General features: G+C 45.9%; 1 protein-coding gene across 3 annotated transcripts in view; it reads left to right on the top strand.

Annotated features, from left to right (window-relative positions):
* The window catches only part of BBS9 (Bardet-Biedl syndrome 9), a 606,911-nt gene that overhangs the window by 36,260 nt on the left and 546,297 nt on the right, over positions 1 to 24,354 (top strand). The gene's annotated exons all lie outside the window — the stretch shown is intronic.

Here is a 24,354-nt window from a genome sequence, read left to right as displayed (position 1 = left end):
AACTTTCTACATGTTTTCCCCCTCTTTAAGCTGCCTTTGGTGGCTGAGTGGGATAGAAGCTAAGAGCTAAAAACTGTATACATCCCTATGCATGCCAGTAGCGTCTACTGGTTTTAGGTTCTTTTGGATGATTTAATGGCCGGTGTGGAGCAGGCTAGGATCTGTGGAGACACTGAAGGACAACGGTAGAGAATGGGGTGCCTTAGGGCAGTGTTTCCCAACCTTTTTTGAGCCGAGGCACATTATTCATATTTTCAAAATCCTGGGGAACACTGAACGGGGGTGCGGGGCGGGAGGGTGCGGGGGGGGGGGGGGCTAAAGAAAAGTTTGGACAAAAAAAATATCTCTTCCTCCATTTCACTCTATTTCTCCCTCCCTCTTTCTCTCTCTCTCTCCCTTCCTTCCCTTCTTTCTCTTTCTCCATCCCTCTTTCTTTCTTTCTTCCTGTCTTTTTTATTCTCTTTCTCTCTCCCTCCTTCCCTCCCTCTATGTCTTTGCTCTCTCTCTGCCTCTCTTGCTATCTCTCTTTCATTCTCTCTCTTTCTCTCTCTTTCTGTCTCTCTTAAGTTTAAGTTTAAGTTTATTTAGATTTGTATGCCGCCCCTCTCCGCAGACACTTTCTCTCTCTCTCTCTTTCTCTCTCTCTGTCTCTCTTGCTATCTCTTTGTCTCTCTCTCTCTCTTGCTATCTCTTTTTTTCTCTATTGCTATCTCTTTCTTTTTTTCTCTCTCTCTTGCTATGTCTCTCTCTCTCTCTCTGTCTCACTCCCTCTTTACTTTCTATCTCTCCCTCCCTCTTTCCTCCCTCCCTCTTTCCTTTCTATCTCTTTTCTTTCTATCTCTCCCTCCCTCTTTCCTCCCTCCCTCTTTCCTTTCTATCTCTCCCTCCCTCTTTCCTTTCTATCTCTCCGTCCCTCAGCGGTGGCAAAGAAGAAGGAAGGCAGGCTGCAGAGGGCACCGAGGACAAGAGCGCTCGCTCGCTCCCTCGCCCTCTGACTTCCCTCCCTCGCTGCTGAAGGGACGAGCGCGGGCACGCTGCAAGAAGTTTTTTTTTTTTTTTTTTTCCCTTCCCCAGCCTCCCGGGAGAGAGTGAGAGAGAGAAAGAGCAGCGCCCTGTCGGTTTCGAGCGCAGCCAGGGAAAGCGGCCTCGAGCCGAGTGCGAACTGCGGGATGCGGCAAAGGACTCCTTGTCAACCAAAAAAGGGTGGGGGTGGCAAAGGCAAAGCCTGGGAGGTGGGGAAGGAAAGAGCGGGAGACCCCCAGACAGAACGGCTGAGGGGAAGGAAAGACGGAAGGAGGGAGGGATTGAGAAGCGAAGCCAGGGAGGGCTGAGAGAAAAGGGGAGCGGCGCGAGAGAGAGAGGGGCGGGGCGGGCATTCCGAAACGGATGGAGAAAGCCCTCTCTCGCAGCGAAAGCGCTCCCAGCCAGGGGGCTGCGAGAGAGGGCTGGGAGCGCTTTCGTCCCGAGGAGCTGAAGCTGCAGCCGCAGCCGCCGCGAGAGAAGTCGCGCCCCAAGGCAGGGGGTGGCAGCGGAGGAGAGGGGGCAGATCGGGCGGGGAGCTTCGCAGCACACCTGCCTGTGTCTCGCGGCACACTAGTGTGCCGCGGCACACCGGTTGGGAAACGCTGCCTTAGGGGATAGGGAACCTTTGGAGGCCTTGGGCAGATGGGTCTTACTCTGCACTAATCATCCCAGGGCTTTCGTCATCCCTGAAGTACTCTGTGCTGTGCTTAAGAACTCATGTGTTTGTTTAAGCGCTGCATCAGGGAGAGCAGGAGATGGAGGCACTTAGCTTAATGGCATAATCACTTATGATTCTAATGGGCAAATTATAAGTTGAAGACTACCTGTAATATATTTGGCAAGAAATGTTCTGAAATATTTGTAAAAACATGTAAAAGTAAAAGCTTTTAAAAATTACAGTATGATGGTGACATGAGATGTCCAGAATCTTATTTAGTATATTTTGGAAATTGAGGATCAATTGTTAATGTAACGGTATTGACAATGTTTCAGTAAAATGCCTTTTTTCTACAATAGTTTGCCTTCTGCTTTTTTCATACGGCACATTTAACCATAATAACATTAACACATATATATTTTATGGAGATAAAATTGAGATGAAATGTTTATATTTTATAGTATTCATTCCTCTAGTAAAAGCATGTTTCACGTGTAGGTTAAAAGCATTAGATTAGACACTGGAGGACCATGTGTTTGTTCTATTCCTGCCTTGGACATGAAAGCAACTAGGATATTTTGGACTAGCATTGCACTCTCATCAAATCGTCAAATCGCTTCCAAAAAGTTTTGATGAAAAACTCTAATAATTCGGGCAATTTTCAAGAGTCAAGAATTACTTTGAAGGCAGAAAACAAAGAAAAAACAAGCTTTAGTTTTTTTGCTCATAGACCTTTTAAAATTTGCTTATAATCCCTTCATACTGATTTTTTTAGATAAGATTGAAATGATGGGCAAATATTAGTTTATGTTCTAAGACAAAACTAATAGTAACAAAACTGAAAAGTTTTTAAGCCAAAAGAAATTATACTTTGGATATATAAGATAGAGCAATATAATTGTTTGGGGTTATCTTGATGGGTTGCTCATATTTGTTATCTTTTCGGTTTCTAGGGAATGGGAACAAACTTTATTTTAGGGTATTTTTTGTTGTTAGGGTAGTATGCTTCTATGTTTTAATTATAATTCAGTTTATGAGCATGAATAAAGTTCAGGTAGGGAAAATGGTTACTTGAGCCCCATTTGGACATTATCACTTAGGGGTGTACTCACTTTGGTTGTCAGCAGTTTAGACATTAAATGACTGTGTTGTGTTATTTTGAGGGGACAGCACATTTATACTGTTATACAAGCTGTATATTTACCACTTTACATTGTAGCCAAGTGTCATTTCTTCAATGTTGTCACATGAAAAGATATACTTAAATATTTACAAAATGTGAGAGGATGTGTTCACTTCTGTAACATATTGCAGGATCTATCCAAACCCAGGATCAATGAAAGAAACAAGTTGACTTTTTTATTAATTTACTAAGTAAATGACCTTTTTTGGCTCTTCTAAAAGGAAGAGCATTGTTATAATAAAAAAGGCATTACAGAATATTGGAAAAACATATAATAGTTTCCATAATTGACCAGGTGTTCCAGATTAATCCATTGATTTAATAATGTCAAAGAAAAGTCTTTTAAAAAGTACTGTGTTTCTACAAAAACAAGATTTATCTAGAAAATAAGACCTAACTTGATTTTTATGTATGCACCTAATATAAGCCATATCCTATAAATAGGTCCTAGTTAACACTCTACCTACTTTGTCCCTTCATCTGGTTGCATGAGGTGGGGCAAGATGCGTGCATAAAAAGCAAGGTATAGCGGGAGTGTGGATGGAGTTGCCCCATGCACCCCACACCCACTTAGCTTAGGTCCACCACAGCCAGGTGTCCCTCATCCTGATACCTGTCAACTTCTGTGGCTGCTTGTGGACAGACACCATGTGGCACATCATGGCGGGAAGCACATCGTCGGTGTTGTCACTCATGACAGAGGGCTGCATGGTGCAATGTGCTGGTGCCACAACTCCCATTAACAAAAGTCGATGAAGCATGCAGCTTGCTACGAGCAGCCATACTGACATGATGTACTATGTGATGTCTGGCCAGAAGCAGACTCAGAAGTTGTACAATGGAGTTGGGGCATGGGAGACCTGGCTCTGGTGATCCTAAGGTAAGTAGGTAAAATAACCCCTGCTAGTAAGACCCGAGGCTTATTTTGGTGCCCATAAGAAAATAAGACTGGGTCTGATTTTCAGGGAAACACGGTATTTATTTATTCATTCATTCATTCATTCATTCATTCATTCATTCATTCATTCATTCATCCATCCATTCATTCAACTTCTAAGCCACCCAATCCCAAAGGACTCAGGGCAGCTTACAACAGTATAAAATACAAGACAATAAAAATAAGTCAAATATAAAACCAAGTTATAAAACTATTAATTAAAACCCTAATAACATAACAACTAACCCAATATGCATATTAAACATTCATACAATTTGACCATTGTTGTTGTTGGACCAGGGCCCTCAGGCCTGTCGGCAAAGGCAGGTCTTCATGGCCTTACGGAAGGCTAATAGTGTGGGAGCAATACAAACATCAGGGGGGAGTTGATTCCATAGAGTCAGGGCGACAACAGAGAAGGCCCTCCCCCATAGTCCCACCAGCTTGCATTGCTTGGCTGACGGGATCTGGAAGAAGCCAACTCTGTGTGCTCTTATAGGTCTCTTGGAAGTATATGGCAAGAGACAGTCCCATAAATAATTTGATCCTGAGCCATATAGGGATTTATAGGTAATAACCAACACCTTGAATTGTGCCTGGAGACTAATAGGAAGCCAGCGCAGTTCATGGAGTGTAGGTGTTATATGGGTGTACCGAGGTACATCCGTGACAGCTCGCGCGCTGCATTCTGGACTATTTGCAGTCTCTGAACACTCTTCAAGGGTAGCCCCATGTAGAATGCATTGCAATAATCAAGACGGGAGGTGATGAGAGCGTGAATGTGCATAGAGCCTATGGTCCAAATAGGGCCGCAACTGGTGAACCTGACGAACCTGGGCAAAGATCCCCCTGTCCATAGCAGATAGCAGAGAGGTGATGATCAAAGTTCAGTTGTGGATCCAGGAGGAGGACACCCAAGTTGCAGACCCTATCTGAGGGTGTTAAGCTTGAGTCTGTTGGCCCCCATCCAGACAGCTTCCAGGCATCAGCACATTACATCTACTGCTTCACTGAATTGGCATGTGGTGGAGATGTATAACTGGGTATCATCAGCGTACTGATGATACCTCACCCCATGCCGGCAGATGATCTCGCCCAGTGGCTTCATGTAGATGTTAAATAGTAGGGGGAAGAGGACAGACCCCTGTGGCACACCACAAGGGAGGGGCCGAGGGGTGCAGTAACACTGACTGCGAATGATAAGAAAGATAGGAAGAGAACCACCATAAAACGGTGCCTCCCACTCCCAATCCCTCCAGTTGTCGCAAAAGGATACCATAGTCAATGGTATCGACGGCCGCTGAGAGGTCAAGGAGCACCAGGATAGAGAAATATCCCCTATCCCGGGCCCACCAAAGATTATTCATCAGCGTGACCAAAGTGGTTTCCGTGCTGCCGCGTGTCACCTCACAACTGGCCAAAACCAGCCAGGAGGGGCACGGGTCCAGTAGGCAGGTGGAGGACCTCACAACTCCCATGGCCGTGTCCACTTCCTCAGGGATTACCAGGTCAAACTCTTTCCAAATGATAGAACTAAGACATGGCCCTGTCACCTTGGTCTGAATTGCCCAATTGGAGTCCAGATTGTTCTGAATTTGAGCAATTTTATCTGCAAGAAACTGAACAGATTCCTCAGCCCGCCCCTGTAAGGGCTCCACCACTGCCTCTCTATTGAGGAGAGAGCAGGTTACCCTAAACAGGGCGGCTGGGCGGGAATCTACAGATGCAATAAGGGCAGTAACATATGCTATATCACCACAATATAAGTCCTAATATAGTCCCTTACCCGTGTTCAGTCAGATTCAGAATTACTGTTCCTCCATGATTGCTCTTAGTGTCTCTTCTGGTGTTTCATCTCCCGAAGTTCCTCAGTAAACCAAAGAGATCTCTAGGGTCTACTACCTCGGAGAGGCCGGAAAGGCGCAATCCGGTCTATAGACCCCAATGAAGCCTTATTCCATGCCGACACCAGAGACTCAGATGGACTATGGACAAACGAGTCAGGAATTACCCCAGGCTCCCTCTGAAACCCATCTGGGTCCATTAGGTGCCTGGGGCAGAACCTCCTAATCCGTTCCACCTCTCTGCGGTGGGGGATTGGTCGGTCAAAGTCCAACCTCAACAGGGAATGAGCTGACTATGACAAGGGTGCGATGACTATACCCCTTAAAACCAGATCATTTTTCCACTGCTCTGAGAGAATTATCAAGTCAAGTGTGTGTCCCCCTCTATGAGTTGGACCCTGAATTACTTGTATCAGGTGCATGGTTGTCATGGAAGCCATGAACTCTTGCGCTACTTTCGAGGTTTCACTGAGCAATGGTAGATTAAAATCCCCCAGGACCACAAGCCTGGGGAACTTCAACGCCAGCCCAGCTACCACCTCAAACAGCACAGGCAGGGCTGTTGCAACATAGCTGGGAGGGAGGGATGTTAACAGCAAGCCTACCTGAACTCCTAAATTCAATCTCAAGAGGAGAGACTCACACCCAGCAGTTTCTGGAGCAGGGAGCCTGCGAGGGCTTAGAGTCTCTCGGACAGTGACTGCCACTCCCCCACCACTTCCCTGGTGTTGCAGCTGATACAAGACCAGAAACCCGTCTGGGCACATTTCAGAGACATACAAATCTAATAAATAATAATAAAAAATAATAAAAAAGAATAATTCTGCACAATTTGAAGTTTTTGAACACTCTCCAGAGGTAGCCCCATGTAGAGAGCATTGCACTAGTTGAACCTCGAGGTGATAAGGGCATGAGTGACTGTGAGCAGGGACACCATATCATCAAGATAGGGCAGAAACTGGTGCCCCATGCCCCCCTCATCACAGCTGAAATATGGTGTTCTAAAGTCGGCTGTGGGTCGAGGAGGACACCCAAGTTGCGGACCCTATCTGAGGGGGTCAATAATCCCCCCCCCCAGGGTAATGGATGGACAAAGGGGAAAACCCACAGCCACTCCGTCTTGTTGGGGTTAGGTTTGAGCCTGTTGGCATCCATCCAGACCCTAACAGCCTCCAGGAACCATCACATCACTTCCACTGCTTCACCGAGTGGACACGGAGTGGAGATGTACAACTGGGTGTCATCAGCGTACTGATGACAATTCACTTCATGTCCTTGGATGATCTCATCCAGCGGTTTCATGTAGATATTAAACAGCAGGATGTCCTTGGATGATCTCATCCAGCGGTTTCATGTAGATATTAAACAGCAGGAGGGAGAGGACCGACCCCTGAGGAACTCCACAAGGGAGGAACCTAGAGGTCGACCTATGCCCCCCCCACTAACACCGACTTTGACCGGAGAGGTAGGAGGAGAACCACCATAAAACAGTGCCTCCCACTCCCAACCCCTCCCTTCGGCGCAGAAGGATACCATGGTCGATGGTATCAAAAGACACTGAGAGATCAAGAAGCATCAGGATAGAGATAAACTATCCTGGTCGGTGGTAAATAAAGCTCTCCTCATCCGGGATCTGATCCTGGATGAGGAGGCCGACCTGGCTTGTATTACTGAAACCTGGCTGGGCCCGGAGGGAGGTGTCCCTCTCTCTGAAATTTGCCCAGCCGGGTTTCAGATATGGCATCAACCTCGACCCCAGGGAAGGGGGGGAGGAGTGGCTATTATAGCCAGGGAGAGCCTTTCCCTTTGTAGACTCATTGCTCCCGAAATTGCAGGCTGCGAGTCTCTCTTGCTGAAGTTGGACTTAGGGGTTCAGGTGGGCTTATTTCTCACGTACCTGCCTCCCAGCTGCATGTCAAAAGCCCTGCCTGTGCTACTCGAGGAGGTAGCCGGGTTGGCGGTGGAGTTCCCCGGACTCATTGTCCTGGGGGACTTCAACCTGCCGTCACTCGGCGAAACCTCTGGGCTGGCACAGGAGTTCATGGCCACCATGACAGCCATGGACCTGACTCAAGTAGTACAGGGTCCGACTCACGAGGGAGGGCACGCACCTGACATGGTATTCCTTTCCGAGCAATTGAGCAATGGTCCGAGACTAAGGGGCTTAGAAGCGTTGCCTTTGTCATGGTCAGACCATTTTCTGCTACGGCTTGACTTCCTGGCTCCAATCCTTCCCCGCAGGGAGGCAGAACCAATGAAGATGTTCCGCCCCAGACGCCTGATGGACCCAGAGGGCTTTCAGACGGCGCTTGGGGTTATTCCAGAGGCACTCGTCCACAGTTCGGCGGAGTCCCTTGCTGAGGCCTGGAACAGGGCTGCGGCAGGGGCTCTTGACCGGATTGCGCCTTTGCGACCTCTCCGCGGCGCTAGACCCCGTAGAGCCCCATGGTTCAACGAGGAGCTCCGGGTGTTGAAACGCCAAAAGAGACGTCTAGAGAAGCGATGGAGGAAGAGTAGGTCCGAATCTGACCGAACACTTGTAAGAGCTTTTATTAAGACTTACAAAGTGGCGCTCAAGGCGGCAAGATGCGCGTACCATGCCGCCTTGATTGCATCAGCGGAATCCCGCCCGGCTGCTCTGTTTAGGGTGACCCGCTCCCTTCTTAATCAGGGGGGAGTTGGGGAGCCCTTGCAGAGTAGTGCCGAGGAGTTTAACACGTTTTTCGCTGATAAAGTCGCTCAGATCCGGGCCGACCTCGACTCCAATTGTAAAACAGAGTCGACTGACAACGAGTCAGTCGAGGTGACTGGGGCACGTACTTGTCCACCTGTCTGGGAAGAGTTTGATCTGGTGACACCTGATGAAGTGGACAAGGCCATCGGAGCTGTGAGTTCTGCCACCTGCTTACTGGATCCGTGTCCCTCCTGGTTGGTCTCGGCCAGCAGGGAGGTGACACGGAGCTGGGCCCAGGAGATTACCAACGCTTCCTTGGGGAGGGGAGTTTTTCCATCACTCTATAAAGAAGCGCTTGTGCGCCCCCTCCTCAAGAAGCCCTCCCTGGACCCAGCCGTACTTAACAACTATCGTCCAGTCTCCAACCTTCCCTTTATGGGGAAGGTTGTCGAGAAGGTGGTGGCACTCCAGCTCCAGCGGTCCTTGGAAGAAGCTGATTATCTAGGTCCCCAGCAGTCGGGTTTCAGGCCCGGTTACAGCACGGAAACCGCTTTGGTCGCGTTGATGGATGATCTCTGGCGGGCCCGGGACAGGGGTTTATCCTCTGTCCTGGTGCTCCTCGATCTCTCAGCGGCTTTCGATACCATCGACCATGGTATCCTTCTGCGCCGGTTGGAGGGGCTGGAGGTGGGAGGCACTGTTCTTCAGTGGTTCTCCTCCTACCTCTCTGGCCGGTCGCAGTCGGTGTTAGTGGGGGGTCAGAGGTCGGCTCCGAGGTCTCTCCCTTCTGGGGTGCCTCAGGGGTCGGTCCTCTCCCCCTTGCTATTTAACATCTACATGAAACCGCTGGGTGAGATCATCCAAGGACATGGGGTGAGGTATCATCAATATGCCGATGATACCCAGCTTTACATCTCCACCCCATGCCCAGTCAACGAAGCGGTGGAAGTGATGTGCCAGTGCCTGGAGGCTGTTGGGGCCTGGATGGGTGTCAACAGACTCAAACTCAACCCGGATAAGACGGAGTGGCTGTGGGTTTTGCCTCCCAAGGACAATTCCATCTGTCCGTCCATTACCCTGGGGGGGGAATTATTGACCCCCTCAGAGAGGGTCCGCAACTTGGGCGTCCTTCTCGATCCACAGCTCACATTAGAAAACCATCTCTCAGCTGTGGCGAGGGGGGCGTTTGCCCAGGTTCGCCTCGTGCACCAGTTGCGGCCCTATCTGGACCGGGACTCATTGCTCACAGTCACTCATGCCCTCATCACCTCGAGGTTCGACTACTGTAATGCTCTCTACATGGGGCTACTTTTGAAAAGTGTTCGGAAACTTCAGATCGTGCAGAATGCAGCTGCGAGAGCAGTCATGGGCTTACCTAGGTACGCCCATGTTTCACCATCACTCCGCAGTCTGCATTGGCTGCCGATCAATTTCCGGTCACAATTCAAAGTGTTGGTTATGACCTTTAAAGCCCTTCATGGCATCGGACCAGAATATCTCCGAGACCGCCTCCTGCTGCACGAATCCCAGCGACCGATTAGGTCCCACAGAGTGGGCCTTCTCCGGGTCCCGTCAACTAAACAATGCCGGTTGGCGGGTCCCAGGGGAAGAGCCTTGTCTGTGGCGGCGCCGGCTCTCTGGAACCAACTCCCCCCGGAGATTAGAACTGCCCCTATTCTTCCTGCCTTCCGAAAACTCCTTAAGACTCACCTTTGCCGTCAGGCATGGGGAAACTAAACATCTCCCCTGGGCATGTTAATTTATACATGGTATGCTTGTGTGTGTGTTTGCTATTACATGGGGTTTTTCTTAAATCGTTAAATATTTTAATTAATTGGATTGTTGTGACTGTTTTTACTTGTTGTGAGCCGCCCCGAGTCTTCGGAGAGGGGCGGCATACAAGTCCAACTAATAAATAAATAAACTCCTATCCCAAGCCCGCCAGAGATCATCCATCAGCGCAAGCAAAGCAGTTTCTGTGCTGTAGCTGGGCCTGAATCCTGACTGCTGGGGCAATACCACCTTCTCGACAACCTTCTCTATAAAGAGAAGGTTGGAGACTAGACAATAGTTATTAAGTACAGCTGGGTCCAGGGCAGGCTTCTTTAGGAGGGGGCACACAAGTGCCTCCTTATAGGGAGCTGGGAAGGACCCCCCTCAAGGAAGTGTTGACAATCTCCTGGACCCAGCTCCGTGTCACCTCCCTGCTGGCCGAGACCAGCCAGGAGGGACATGGGTCCAACATACAGGTGGTGGAACTCACAGCTCCAATGGCCTTGTCTACTTCATCAGGTGTCACCAGATGAACTACGATGGGCCCCTGTCACCCCACACAGATGGACTAGGACGGGCCCCTGTCATCTCAATTGACTTGTTGTCAGCCGACACTGCATTCCAATTGGAATCAAGGTCTGTCCAAACCTGAGCGATTTTATCAGCGAAAAACTTGTTAGAGTCCTCAGTACTACCCTGCAAAGGTTCATCAACTCACCCACCCCCTGATTAAGGAGAGAGCAAGTCATCCTAAACAGGGTGGCCAGACGGAATTCCGCTGATGCAATCAAGGTGGTATGATACGCACATCTTTATTTATTTATTTCATTTTTATGCTGCCCTTCTCCTTAGACTCTGCACAGCATACAACATGTTAACAATACCACTTTTTAACAGAGCCAGCATATTGCTCCCACAATCCGGGTCCTCATTTTACCCACCTCTGAAGGATGGAAGGCTGAGTCAACCTTGAGCCGGTGATGAGATTTGAACCATTGACCTACAGATCTACAGTCAGCTTCAGTGGCCTGCAGTACTGCACTCTACCTGCCGTGCCACCCCGGCTCATTAGATACAAAAAGTGAAAAAGTATTACTAATTTGAGATTTTAACTCAATTGCAGACAGAAACCTAGACTATAAGTGCCAAAACAAAAGGAAACTGAGAAAACTCCTACCAGAATCTTTCAATGCAATGGTGAATGAATTCCAACTGAAGGATGTCTGGCGTACCCAATACTAAAGCCTTTTTTTTTCACATTTGCAAAAATCCAATTCAATAATTGATATGGCATGGGCCAACCCTGACTTCCAATCCAACTCTTAGAAGCTGAAATCTTATGCAATACATGGGCCGTTCATAGCTCACTCAAACTAAAATGGAGAAATCAAGATAGTCCCACATGCAAAAGATGGTTAATCAACCAAGTAATGATTAAAGAAAAAAATTTCATCAATATGATAAAAAAGACTAAGAAATATTCTTCCAAAATAACTATAATGATTTAACAACCATCCAAAACATGTGGGACATTACAAAAGCATATATAAGAGGACTATCAATTGCCTATTCTGCAAAACGTAATTAAGAAAAACACACAAAAATAGACAATTTCACTTGGGACTTATGCAAACTAGAAATCAAATTACAAGGAAATCCCTCAGACAAGAAAATAATAGAAACTATAAATATATTGAAACACAAAATAAACTTCTTGACACAACTTCTTGCCTTTGCAGATGATATGGTATTTATTATAGATGACCTCCTAACCACAGCCCATACTTTAATAAAAGAAATTGAGAAATTCGTTGAAGTTGCCTTAAATAAACAAAGGAAAAACTAAGATAATAACCAAAAACACGACCCCCATTCAAAACTCAAAACTAGAAGAGTTGCTTGGCATTAATATGATTTGCAAAGTCAAATATCTAGGAATTATAATATCACAAAGACTTACTTCACTGAAAAAGGACTATTATGACCCCCTAGTTCAAAAAATAATTAAGGACCTAGACTCATGGTCCAAACTACAACTATCATTCATGGGGAAAATATCCACGATTAAAATGAACATTTTGCCAAAAGTTTTCTCTTTTTCTCTTCCAGACAATTCCAATTAGATTAAACAAATCATTATTCACAACCCTCAATAAAATAACACACAAATTAATCTGGCTCAAAAGAAAAGCAAGAATCAAACTCAAGTTAAGGCAGGGCCACAGAACCCGAGGTGGTATATGTTCTGGTTTCAGGATAAATTTAGATAATAATTGGAATAAATGATTGCTCAATGCATATCTTTGTAAAACATAACATCTTTATTTCTCCTTTTTCTCCCATTCATCAGCTTTGCACGCAGTGTTTTCTTTTCTTTTCTCATCTCTATCTTTAGTAGTTAAGTAAATTATCTTGGTAGTAGCATAAAAACAATCCACAAGTCATTCTAAAATTTATGGGCTAATCAGTGCTAGCCAAGAGTCATCAAAGCAGGTAATAAATCACACATTTGATAGCTTACGCTCCGGAGCTTGTCATGGACGCGTCCATCTTAGGATGGCAAGATTGAATGAAATCAGTTTCTTCTTCCATTCACCCCTGGATGTGAGCTAACTGATTAACCAGTTCCTCACCTTCTAATATCTCTTCCCTGATACTTGTTCTAACTTCTTCTGAGAACGTCTGGAGTAAGGGTTAACCCACCTCCAATCCTCCTCACTCAATCCTGAATGCATCTCTTCATCAATTGACTCCCCCCCCTCCTCCTCTTTACTAACATATCTTTCTATTTGTAAATAAGGCTCATCTGCCAATTCAAAATCGCTTTCCATTTTGGAATCTGAGTAATCCTCAGGCTGAACGGGAGTATACACAGTACCATCCCTTTCCTCATGGCCCCTCCCCAGGTGGATAAATGGGGTTAGGTTTGTCAGGAAAATGAACATGAAAGTCAAAAGTAATTCATGAGCTTCAAAGTCTTTAGCATCCATCCAGACAGTGTTATGAGGCCCACCTTCCAACCATTCCACCAGGTACTGGAAATGGTCATCGAGCCAACGAGAGTCTCGGATGCCAGTAATGTTCAAGCGGGGCACTGGAACATGACGTCTAGGTGCAGGGCATGGAGGAGCTGGAACTGATGGGTGAAATAGAGAGTCAGGTGACACTGGAATAAGTAGTGAGCAATGAAAAACAGGATGCACACACATGGAAGTGGGCAATGTCAAACAGTATGTAACTGGATTGATGACCTTTTCAACAGGAAAAGGACCAATGAAATGTTGGTCAAGCTTGCGGTGATGTTCAGAAGAAAGGTATTTGATAGAAAGCCAAACTTGATCACCAACGGTCAATGGGGGAGTGTCTTTGCAGGAACGGTCTCCAAACCTTTGTAGTCTTCCCTGGCTTGACTAGAACACTGGACGAGTTGGTGAACGGCAGGTAACTCAGTAAGAAACTCGCCAGCAGGTAGAACTGGAAAATCAGAGGGTATGAGCAGAAACAGTCAGGAATGGAACTGGTAATTAGCACAGAATGGTGTGGTCTGAGTGGAGGTATGTTCAGAGTTATTGAAGGCGAACTCAACTAAGGGAAGATATTTCGTGCAATCGTTTTGTCTGTCATGAACGAAACAATGGAGGTATTTTTGCAAGATGCCAAAACTTTTTCGGTGCCCCCGTCGGTTTGGGGGTGATGGATGGATGCCAATGAAACTTTGACTTGGAGGGCGATCATGAGTTCTTTCCAAAACTGGGCGGTGAATTGGGGACTACAATTGGAGATGATGGCGTCGGGTAAGCCGTGTAGGCGGAAGATGTGCTGGATGAATGAGCTGTGATCTTGGCTGTACGTATTCTGCGACAAGGGATGAACTGAGCCATCTTGGTTAACATGTCCACCACTACAAGCACAGAAGTGAAACCAGCAGAGACAGGTAAACAGGTGAGGAAGTCCATGGAAATGGACTAGGAGGCCTTGTGCACAGTCACTCAGGCCCTCATTATCTCCCATCTTGATAATTGCAATACACACTACATGGGGCTAACTTTGAAGAGTGTTCAAAGACTGCAGATAGTCCAGAATGCAACTGCATGATCTGTTATGTGTGTACCTCAGTAAGCCCATATAACACAACACTCTGTGTGCTTCACTGGCTACCGATTAGTCTCCAGTCACAATTCAGGATGTTGGTTATCACCTATAAAGCCCTACATGGCTTAGGGCCAGTGTTCTCTGTAAGCTGCGCGCATGCGCACACGCCCCCAAATACCCCCCTGCGCACCCTTTTCCATGGGCGTGCGCTCCCCATCCCCCTGCCAGCCTGCAGGGGGGGCGGGGGCGGGGAGGTGCGGCAGTAGGAGGAAAGGGAGCCGCGGCCGCCCCTGCCTCCCCACGGTGCCTCCGGCCAAACGCCCCCTGGCTTTTAGGCCCTGCCCCCCGCTCGCCCGATCCGCCCCCTGTACTCCTCCGCTGCCTCCTACCTTGGCACGCGACTTCTCCCGTGGCGGTGGCGGCTGCAAGACGAAAGCGCTGCCAGCCAGGGGGCTGCGAGAGAGGGCTTTCCCGCCCCGCCCCTCTCGCAGCCCCTTCGCTGGGAGCGCTTTCATCCCAGACTTCCAGCAAGGGGGCTGCAGTAGAGGCAGGGCAGGCGTTCCCGAAGCGCTGGGAGAAAGCGCTCTCGCAGCCCCCTTCGCTGTCGGTGCCTCAGTTCTGGAGCTCCGCCTCACAGTAGATCACCCTGCCGCCACCCCACAGCTACTGCCCAATGCCACTGCTGAGAGAAAGAGAGAAAGGGGGGGGAAGAAAGAGATAGCAAGAGAGAGAAGAGAAAGAAAGCAATAGAGAGAGAAAGAAAACAAGAAAGAGAGAGAAAGATGAAAGGGGGAGAGAGAGATAGCAAGAGAGAGAAGAGAAAGAAAGCAAGAGAGATAGAAAGAAAGAGTGAGAGAGAAAGAAAGCAATAGAGAGAAAGAGAGAGAGAGAGAAAGCAAGAGGGGGAGAGAGAAAGAGAGAGAAATGACTCTTGATTTAAAGCATATGGTAAAAAGCACCCAAATAATAACAGAGAAAAAAACCCCCAGCCGTTTGTTTGTTTGTGTGTGTGTGAACTCTTGAACCATTTACAATAGCTAACCTCTAATTGGAAATGGTTCAAGAGTTCACACACACACACACACACAAGGGGGGAGGAGGCAGGGGTGGAAAAAGAGAAGATAATAATAGTAATAGATTTTGGTTTTGTTTTATTATTAATTTCTTTTAATAAAAAAAGAAGGGAATTTTTTTCTTATTTCTTTCTTTCTTTCTTTCTTTCTTTCTTTCTTTCTTTCTTTCTTTCTTTCTTTCTTTCTTTATTTTTCTATGCTGCCCAGTCCCAAAGGGACTGTCACTCAGATACTATACTTTTCCGCCCACACCGGAAAAAAAATAGAGGGAACATTGCTTAGGGCCTGACTATTTTTGGGACCGTCTCCTGCCACATACCTCCCAGAGGCCTATTAGATCGCACAGAATCAGCCTCCTCCAGGAGCTTTGACGTAACGAAGACATCCTTCCTGGAGTCCACGTTTTGGCTGGCCAGCAAGGACGTCTTTGTGATGTCAAAGCTCCGCCCATGGAATTTCCTATTGGGATTCCCTACCTCTGTTTGAGCCTCCCGACCGGCCCGACAGCTCCGCGGCTCTTTTGAAAAGCTGACAGCCGGGCGGCGGGGCTTCTCAGCATCCTCCTGAACCCGAACGCCGACCCCGAACTTTTGCTGAACTTCTGGGTTCCGCATTCGGGAGAACGCCAAGAAGCCCCCCGGCTGTTTCAAAAGATGACAGCTGAGCGGCGGGGCTTCTTGGCGGCCACCCAAAACCGAATTTTTGCTGAACTTCCAGGTTCGGCATTGGGAGAACCCTGAGAAAAGCGCCTGGCTGTTTCAAAAGGTGACAGCCGGGCGGCGGCGTTTTTTTGCATATTTTTTTCTTGCACGCATTAATTCATGTCTTACGAACTTTTCACCTTACGAACCTCCTCCGGGAACCAATTAAGTTCGTAAAATGAGGTATTACTGTATTTAATAAATTACGGAAACTAAAGATGGACATCATATGCTTACAAGAAGTACTGTACATATTAGATGACAACATGATAAACTATCAGAATGTGTAAAACTGGGAGATTTATATTTGGCATTAGAAGATCAAAGTAAAAGAGGAGTTGTATTATATATACAGAAAAAATGAATTCCAAATGTATATATTAATTGGATTGCATTATTGTTTTGTTTTTATATATGCTGTGAGCCGCCCCGAGTCCTCGGAGAGGGGCAGCATACAAATCCAATTAAATAAATAAATAAAATAAATATGCAGATGAAGATGGAACAATTTTGATGATTGAAATCCTACTGAACAATTAAAAAAACATTATTAGTTGTGATTTATACACAGAATGAATGCTGATAAGTTTTATTCTAAGCTACATGCTAAAATAATTAAATTGGACAATGAAAATATCTGCATGAGGAAAGACTTCAATGGTATAGTAGAGGTGGAATTGGACTATAAGACGACGAAAAAGAAAAAAGTAGGAAGATATTACCAAAACAGTTCTTTACTATGGTAGTGGAATTAAACATATTTGATGCATGGAAGGGAAATTTCCATCAAACAAACAATATACATTTTATTCTAATAGATATATGTCATGTTCAAGAATAGTGGATGTCAAAAGATTTATTAGCAAATGTACAAAATGTGATCATTGAAATTGGGACGTGGACTGACCACAGTCCAATTACAATTATTTGGAAAGGCCAAAAGAAACAAATTAGATGGACTTTAAATCAAGATATATTGAATGAAAAAGAATTCCAAAAACTTCTAGAAAAATATTTATTTTTTCTTTAAAGAAATTAAATAGTGATATTTTACTTCAAATTGTATGGGACACAGCAAAAGCATATATTAGAGGATTTGTGATGAGATATATGAGTAAAAAATAAATAAACGAAGAAGGTATGCCAGGAAACAATTAAAAGAAGACTATAAGAAATTAGAAACAGAACTTCAAAGATATCCAAAACAAAAGGATTAAAAATTTAATGGATTTGAAGATACGTAAAATAAATATGATGGAAAAGAAAGAGGTGGCAAGGAAAATAAAAATGACTAAACAAAACTTTTTTTGAGCATGCAAATAAATGAGGGGAGATGGTTAGCTTATAAAAGGAAAAAGAAAAAGAAAAAAAATGGATTAAGCAATTGGAAAATACTGATGTGTATCTCCAAAATAGAAATGGGGAAATACCATATTTTTTGCTGTATAAGATGCACCTTTTTATTTCAAAAACGTGTGTCAAAAATTGGGTGTGGCAACACCGAATGTTGCCGAGGCTGCCTGGCAGCCCTCAGTGGGAGGCCGGCAGTTCAGCCCTGGGGATGTCCTGAAGCCGGGAGATTGGGGTGGGGCTGATGGAGCCGAGCCCCCACCTGCCGGACAATCAGGGACGAATGCACCGAGGGGATGCTTTTCCCGTTTCTCCGCAGCTACATGTGGGGAATTCTCACGAGCTGCTCCTGGAGGTTCTGCTCCATACCCAGCTGCAAATCGTCTTATTCCAGGCGGCTGCATAGGGCTTCCAGGTGGCAGGGACAAGGCAGGCATGCTGCTGAGTTAGCTGGTCCTGGCGGAGACAGTGGCATCAGTGGGGGCCTGGGGTGTGGACATTACATTCCCGGTGCTACTGCTCCTTGAAGGGAAGCTGCTGGAGCCACCTCAGCAGTTAACAGTCAGCTCCGGCGGCTTCCCTTCGAGGAGCAGCAGTGCCGGGAATGTCACATCCACACCCCAGACCCCCACTGCCGCCACTGTCTCTGCCGAGACTGGCTAACTCAGCAGTGCACCTGCCTTCTCCCTGCCACCCGGAAGCCCTGTGCCTGGAATGGGACACTTTGCTGGTAGGTGTGGAGCATAATTATTAGCTTAGCTTTCCATAATACTTAATTATTTCCTATTCTTATGATTAAGTCCTGTTGCTCTCTCCTCTCTTTTAAGCTCTAACCTCAATATTTATTTTTCTTTTTTCCTCTTGCATCATAACTAAATACCTCTAGAACACATTTAGACATATAATTAAATATATATGTCTATATATATGTCTTCATATATTATTCCAAAACAGTTAATTTATTCAGACTTCCAAGTAGTAATTTTTGAATTCCACTTTAACAGAATTCGTATTATAAAAACCATTTCTATCTCAAAAGTATTAAATCAAGAATTAATCAACCGTTAACATTCTGTTTCTTCATCTATTAGACATTATTTATCTTTTAAAAAGTAGAATAGGAGCTATTAACAAAATATCCTGTTAATTCTATAAATCAAATAATTAAGATCAGAATTCATTCCATTAATGAATATAGGACTACATTTTATTTACATAGCTCAAATAATTAATGTCATGATTCATTCTGTTATTATCATTGCTGTATTATTTTAAATCAGTTAAACATTTAAAATTTAACAATGTAAATATTCACTTTTACCTTTACAATCTTTTATATGTAGGTAAACTTGCACAATATATTTATTTAACCTAAATATAGAGGGCAATAAGCAAAAACAGAAAGAAGAAAATCAGACTGAAAGAAAGAACAAATCTAAACAGAAATCTCCAATTATTCATCCAAAATATAGTATTTCAAAATTGTATAAGGAAAAGACAAATTACTCTAACAGTGAACAATTAAATTCATTCTATGTATCAAGCTCTAAATAATTCACTTTCTTATCTCTATTAATTCTATTTTGGTGCCTTTAGCTTTTAGCAGTAAAAAAAAAGCAAAATAAAAAAACAACTTCACAATATTTTAACCCACTTCAGCCATTTCTCAACTCTTTCCTTTTTATATTTATATTTCTCCATCCCCACTTTCTTAGCATTTCCCTTTTCTCTTTCCTTTCTTTCCCTTTTGTTTTCTTATTATCTTTCTTTTATTTTCCTCTTGATATCTGCTCTTTCCCTGAGTCATTTTCTCCTTCTTAAGTGCATTATTTGTTTATTATCAATCTCTCTAAAATTATTAACCCACACATTTTATGTTATCTTTTTCCTTATTGTTATTTATTTATTTATTTATTTATTTATTTATTTATTTATTTATTTATTAGATTTGTATGCCGCCCCCCTCCGTAGACTCAGGGCGGCTGACATCATACAATAAAACAATTCATAACAAATCTAATAAATTTAAAAAACATTAAAAAACCCATTATTAAAGCAGACATACACACAAACATACCATACATAAATTGCAGAGGCCCGAGGGGGGGGGTGCCTCAATTCCCCCATGCCTGACAGCAGAGGTGAGTTTTAAGGAGTTTACGGAAGGCAAGGAGGGTGGGGGCAGTTCTAATCTCCGGGGGGAGCTGGTTCCAGAGAGTTGGGGCCGCCACAGAGAAGGCTCTTCCACTGGGACCCGCCAGACGATATTGTTTAGTCGACGGGACCCGGAAAAGGCCAACTCTGTGGGACCTAATCGGTCGCTGGGATTCGTGCGGCAGAAGGCGGTCCCGGAGATATTCTGGTCCGATGCCATGTAGGGCTTTATAGGTCATAACCAACACTTTGAATTGTGACCGGAAATTGATCGGCAACCAATGCAGACAGCAGAGTGTTGGTGTAACATGGGCATACTTAGGGAAACCCATGATTGCATTCTGCACGATCTGAAGTTTCTGAACACTTTTCAAAGGTAGCCCCATGTAGAGAGCATTGCAGTAGTCGAATTTTGAGGTGATGAGGGCATGAGTGACTGTGAGCAGTGAGTCCCGGTCCAGATAGGGCCGCAACTGGTGCACCAGGCGAACCTGGGCAAACGCCCCCCTCGCCACAGCTGAAAGATGTTTCTCTAATGTGAGCTGTGGATTGAGAAGGATGCCCAAGTTGTGGACCCTCTCTGAGGGGGTCAATAATCCCCCCCAGGGTTATGGATGGACAGATGGAATTGTCCTTGGGAGGCAGAACCCACAGCCACTCCATCTGTTGACGCCCATCCAGACCCCAACAGCCTCCAGGCACCGGCACATCACTTTCACTGCTTTGTTGACTGGATATGGGGTGGAGATGTACAACTGGGTATCATCTGCATACTGATGATACCTCACCTCATGCCTCTGGATGATCTCACCCAATGATTTCATGTAGATATTGAATAGCAGGGGGGAGAGGACCGACCCCTGAGGTACCCCACAAGGGAGTAACCTTGAAGTCGACCTCTGACCCCCCACTAACACCGACTGCGACCAACCGGAGAGGTAGGAGGAGAACCACTGAAGAACAGTGCCTCCCACTCCCAACCCCTCCAGCCGGCGCAGAAGGATACCATGGTCGATGGTATCGAAAGTTGCTGAGAGGTCAAGAAGCACCAGGACAGAGGATAAACCCCTGTCCCAGGTCCGCCAGAGATCATCCATCAACGCGACCAAAGCAGTTTCCGTGCTGTAGCCGGGCCTGAATTTTGACTTTTGAGGACCTAGATAATCGGATTCTTCCAAGGACCGTTGGAGTTGGAGTGCCACCATCTTCTCAACAACCTTCCCCATAAAGAGAAGGTTGCAGACTGGCTGATAGTTGTTTAGAATGGCTGGGTCCAGGGAAGGTGCCTCCTTGTATGGATCTGGAAAGGACCCCCTCCCCAAAGAAGCGTTGACAATCTCTTGGACCCAGCTCCGTGTCACCTCCCTGCTGGCGGATCCAGTAAGCAGGTGGCGGAACTCACAACTCCAATGGCCTTGTCCACTTCAACAGGTGTCACCAGATCAAACTCTTCTCAGACAGGTGGACAAGTACGGGCCCAGTCACCTCGATTGACTCGTTGTCAGTCGACTCTGTTACCCAATTGGATTCAAGGTCCGCCCAGATCCAAGAGATTTTATCAGTGAAAAACATGTTAAAATCCTCAGCACTACTCTGTAACAGCTCCCCAACTCCCCCCTGGTTAAGGAGAGAGCGGGTCACCCTAAACAGAGCGGTCGGACGGGATTCCGCTGATGCAATCAAGGTGGCATGATACGCGCATCTTGCCGCCTTGAGCGCCACTTTGTAAGTCTTAATAAAAGCTCTTACAAGTGTTCCATCGGATTCAGACTTACTCTTCCTCCATCGCTTCTCTAGACATCTCTTCTGGCGTTTCAACTCCCGGTGCTCCTCGTTGAACCATGGAGTTGTACGGGGTCTAGTGCCATCGAGAGGTCGCAATGGCGCAATCCGGTCAAGAGCCTCTGCTGCAGCCTTGTTCCAAGCCTCAGCAAGAGACTCCGCCGAACTGTGGATGAGTGCCTCCGGAATAACCCCAAGTGCCTTCTGAAAGCCCTCTGGGTCCATCAGGCATCTGGGGCAGAACTGCCTAATCGGTTCCGCCTCCCTGTGGGGAAGGATTGGAGTCAGGAAGTCAAGCTGCAGTAGAAAGTGTTATTGTTATTCCCAATATAATCATAGTTTTCATTAGCAGAGTCTTTAATTTTTATTTCAAGTCTAGTCATATTTTTTTCTTATTCTTCATATGTCTCAATGTTCTCATTAATCATCTCCTCTTCTACAGTCTCTTCTTCTATGTTTGGTTTCTGTTGAGTTGCATTTCTTTTATTTCAAGTCCCCAAATTATTCTAAATTCATCAATTATGCCTTTAAGCAATTCCATCACTTCTGCTTGATTAAATCCCTCCATGTTTGCGAGATCTTCCTCCTCCAGTCTTAAAGGTTCAACATACTTCATAAAAAGTCTGCCTCCAAAATATCACCAAATCTTCCATGTACACCATAAAACAACAGGTCATCCATTTTAAATCGTCCAGCTGCTACACAAAGGCTTTGTTCTACAGCCTCAGATTCTCCGCCCAACAAATGGCGCTCTACAATCACTCTTCCTGTTTTGTCTTTTCCATTTTTTTCTTTAAAAAGTAAGTCCAATTTTCCAAAAGTTTCCCCTTTAAACTGTTAATATATTTTACAAGTAATTCTTTTGGCCAAATCACTCATCAACATTTAGGCCCTTTCTTCATCTCTCCTGTTCAATGCTTTGAATTTTCTTCCCAGATGATAGTTTTGGAAACAATTGATCCTTGCGTTCGTAGCCAGGGCGGGTAGGATTGGCTTTTGGAGCTGATTTCCGCTGCTACTGGTCAAGGGCTCTGGATTGGCTCTCTGTGAGGTATGGCGACCCCAAACATTTCTGGTCTGGTCCCGATGGAACCAGATCGCCCAGGCAACAGGGATTCTGGATTCCCCTGTGTAGTGCGGGGAACTCCTTGTGCCCACGGTACTTCACCATGCCTCTTTCCCCAAGCTAGGATGCTGCAGTATTGACATGGATAAGAGAATGGATTTTGTTCAGAAATAAAATACTTGGTTTTGGAGGGACATGAGTTACAGATAGGATGGCATACATTCTTATGGTATGGAAGAAGTAAAATACACAGCTATTTCCAGAGACATTGTATAAGAAACTCTTTGTATAGAATTTGGGAAAAGACAAAGGAAAAACACTATTTGAAAATAACACATTACTTCTCAATAACAGAAGCACTAATTTACCCAAATAGACTTAATTGGAGAAATATTGCATGATATGAAGATATTTTAAGAGATAAGGAAGGGGGAATTGAAACCTATTCAAGAATTGTAGAAACAAGGAATAAAAATGGACTGATATATGAAAATGCAATTGCAAGATATGATAAAGATATTAAAACATAGGGCAGTGATGGCAAACCTTTTTTCTCTCGGGTGCCAAAAGAGCGTGGGTGTGCGCTATTTGCATATGCGCGAGTGCCCACACCCATAATTCAATGCCTGGGGAAGGTGAAAACAGCTTCTCTCACACCCTGGAGACTGGAAACAGCCTGTCTCCCAACTTCTAGTGGGCCCAATAGGTTCATGTTTCACCCTGCCCAGGCTCCAAAGGCTTCTCTGGAGCTGGGGAAGGGTAAAAATGTCCTCCCCCGTCCCCTCCGGAGGCTGTCTGGAAGAAAAAAATGACCTCCTGGAGCCTCTGTCTGAACTAAAAATCAGCTGGCTGGCACGCACATGCACATTGGAACTGAGCTAGATCAACAGCTCGCGTGCCAGCAGATATGGCTCCACATGCCACTTGTAGCACCCGTGCCACAGGTTCACCATCACTAACATAAGGTATTAATTTAGAAATTAATTTAGAAATGATACAATTAGGTGAAATACAGGAATGGATGAAAGTAATTAAACATTGTATACTTACCATATTTTTCGGTGTATAAGACACACCTTTTTACCTCCAAAAAGTATGCCAAAAATTGGGTGCATCTTATACAACAAAGGTTGCATGGAGGGGAGTTGGGTGGTGGTCCGCAGTGGTGGCAGCAGCTTTTCTGTAGTCCTGCGGTGGCGGCTTTTCACTTGGTTTGGCAGCTGACGCTGGCAGCCACTGCCGAACTGCGTGAGAAGCCACCACCACCAGACTAAAGGAAGGGTGCTGCCACTGCTACTGACCGCCGCTGCCTCTGATGCAGCGTCTCCTCTCCGCAGGTTACTTCCCTGGGCAGGGTTTGGTGTAAGTTACTTCGTGACCCCCACCTCCTGCCTCAGTCTTGGGGACAGAACTGCGGCTGCCCCTTCCTTCCCCGGCACTCAGTTGGTGCCCGAACAAGGGGATTCCCTTGACCTGTTCTCCTTCTGCAGCGGCCTACTGACGGTAGCTAAAGAAACTCAGCCTCAGGAGGTCAAGGTGGGCCGGCGATGGAGAAGGCTAAGCACGCAGGCAGCTCCCAGACAGGTGGGCTGAGGCTGGATGCTCTGCGCGGGGCTCTGTTTGTGGGCTGGTCCTATCTCGACCGTCCGTTAGATGCCTAGATGGTGGGGAGCCTGAAGAGCCATTTCCCTGACAGCAGCCAGGACCCTGGACATGCGAAAGGTCCCCGGGACAAAGCGAGCACTGCGTTCTTTCCTTTGGGATAAGAGCGACTGGCATTTGGGACAATTTTTGAGCGCTGAGAAAAGCTACTTCCTGTAGTCCGGCGAATTCAGCAGCAATTCCTCCAGGCGAGCCATGGGCGTGGGCTAGTTAGGGCTGCAGACGATGATAGGCAGCATCTTCCATACCCCCCATCCAAAAGACCCTTGATTGTGTGTTTTTACAGGTGCTGAGCTTCTTGGCTTTCTAGTGTTGGCTATACTAGGGACGAAGCTGCAGCTGATCCTCCAATAACCTCGTGGCCCGTAGCAGGTCCTTGGAG

Source organism: Erythrolamprus reginae, chromosome Z, assembly GCF_031021105.1.
Source record: "Erythrolamprus reginae isolate rEryReg1 chromosome Z, rEryReg1.hap1, whole genome shotgun sequence".
Taxonomy (NCBI): Eukaryota; Metazoa; Chordata; class Lepidosauria; order Squamata; family Dipsadidae; genus Erythrolamprus; species Erythrolamprus reginae.
This window is presented reverse-complemented; position numbering and strand designations above follow the sequence as displayed.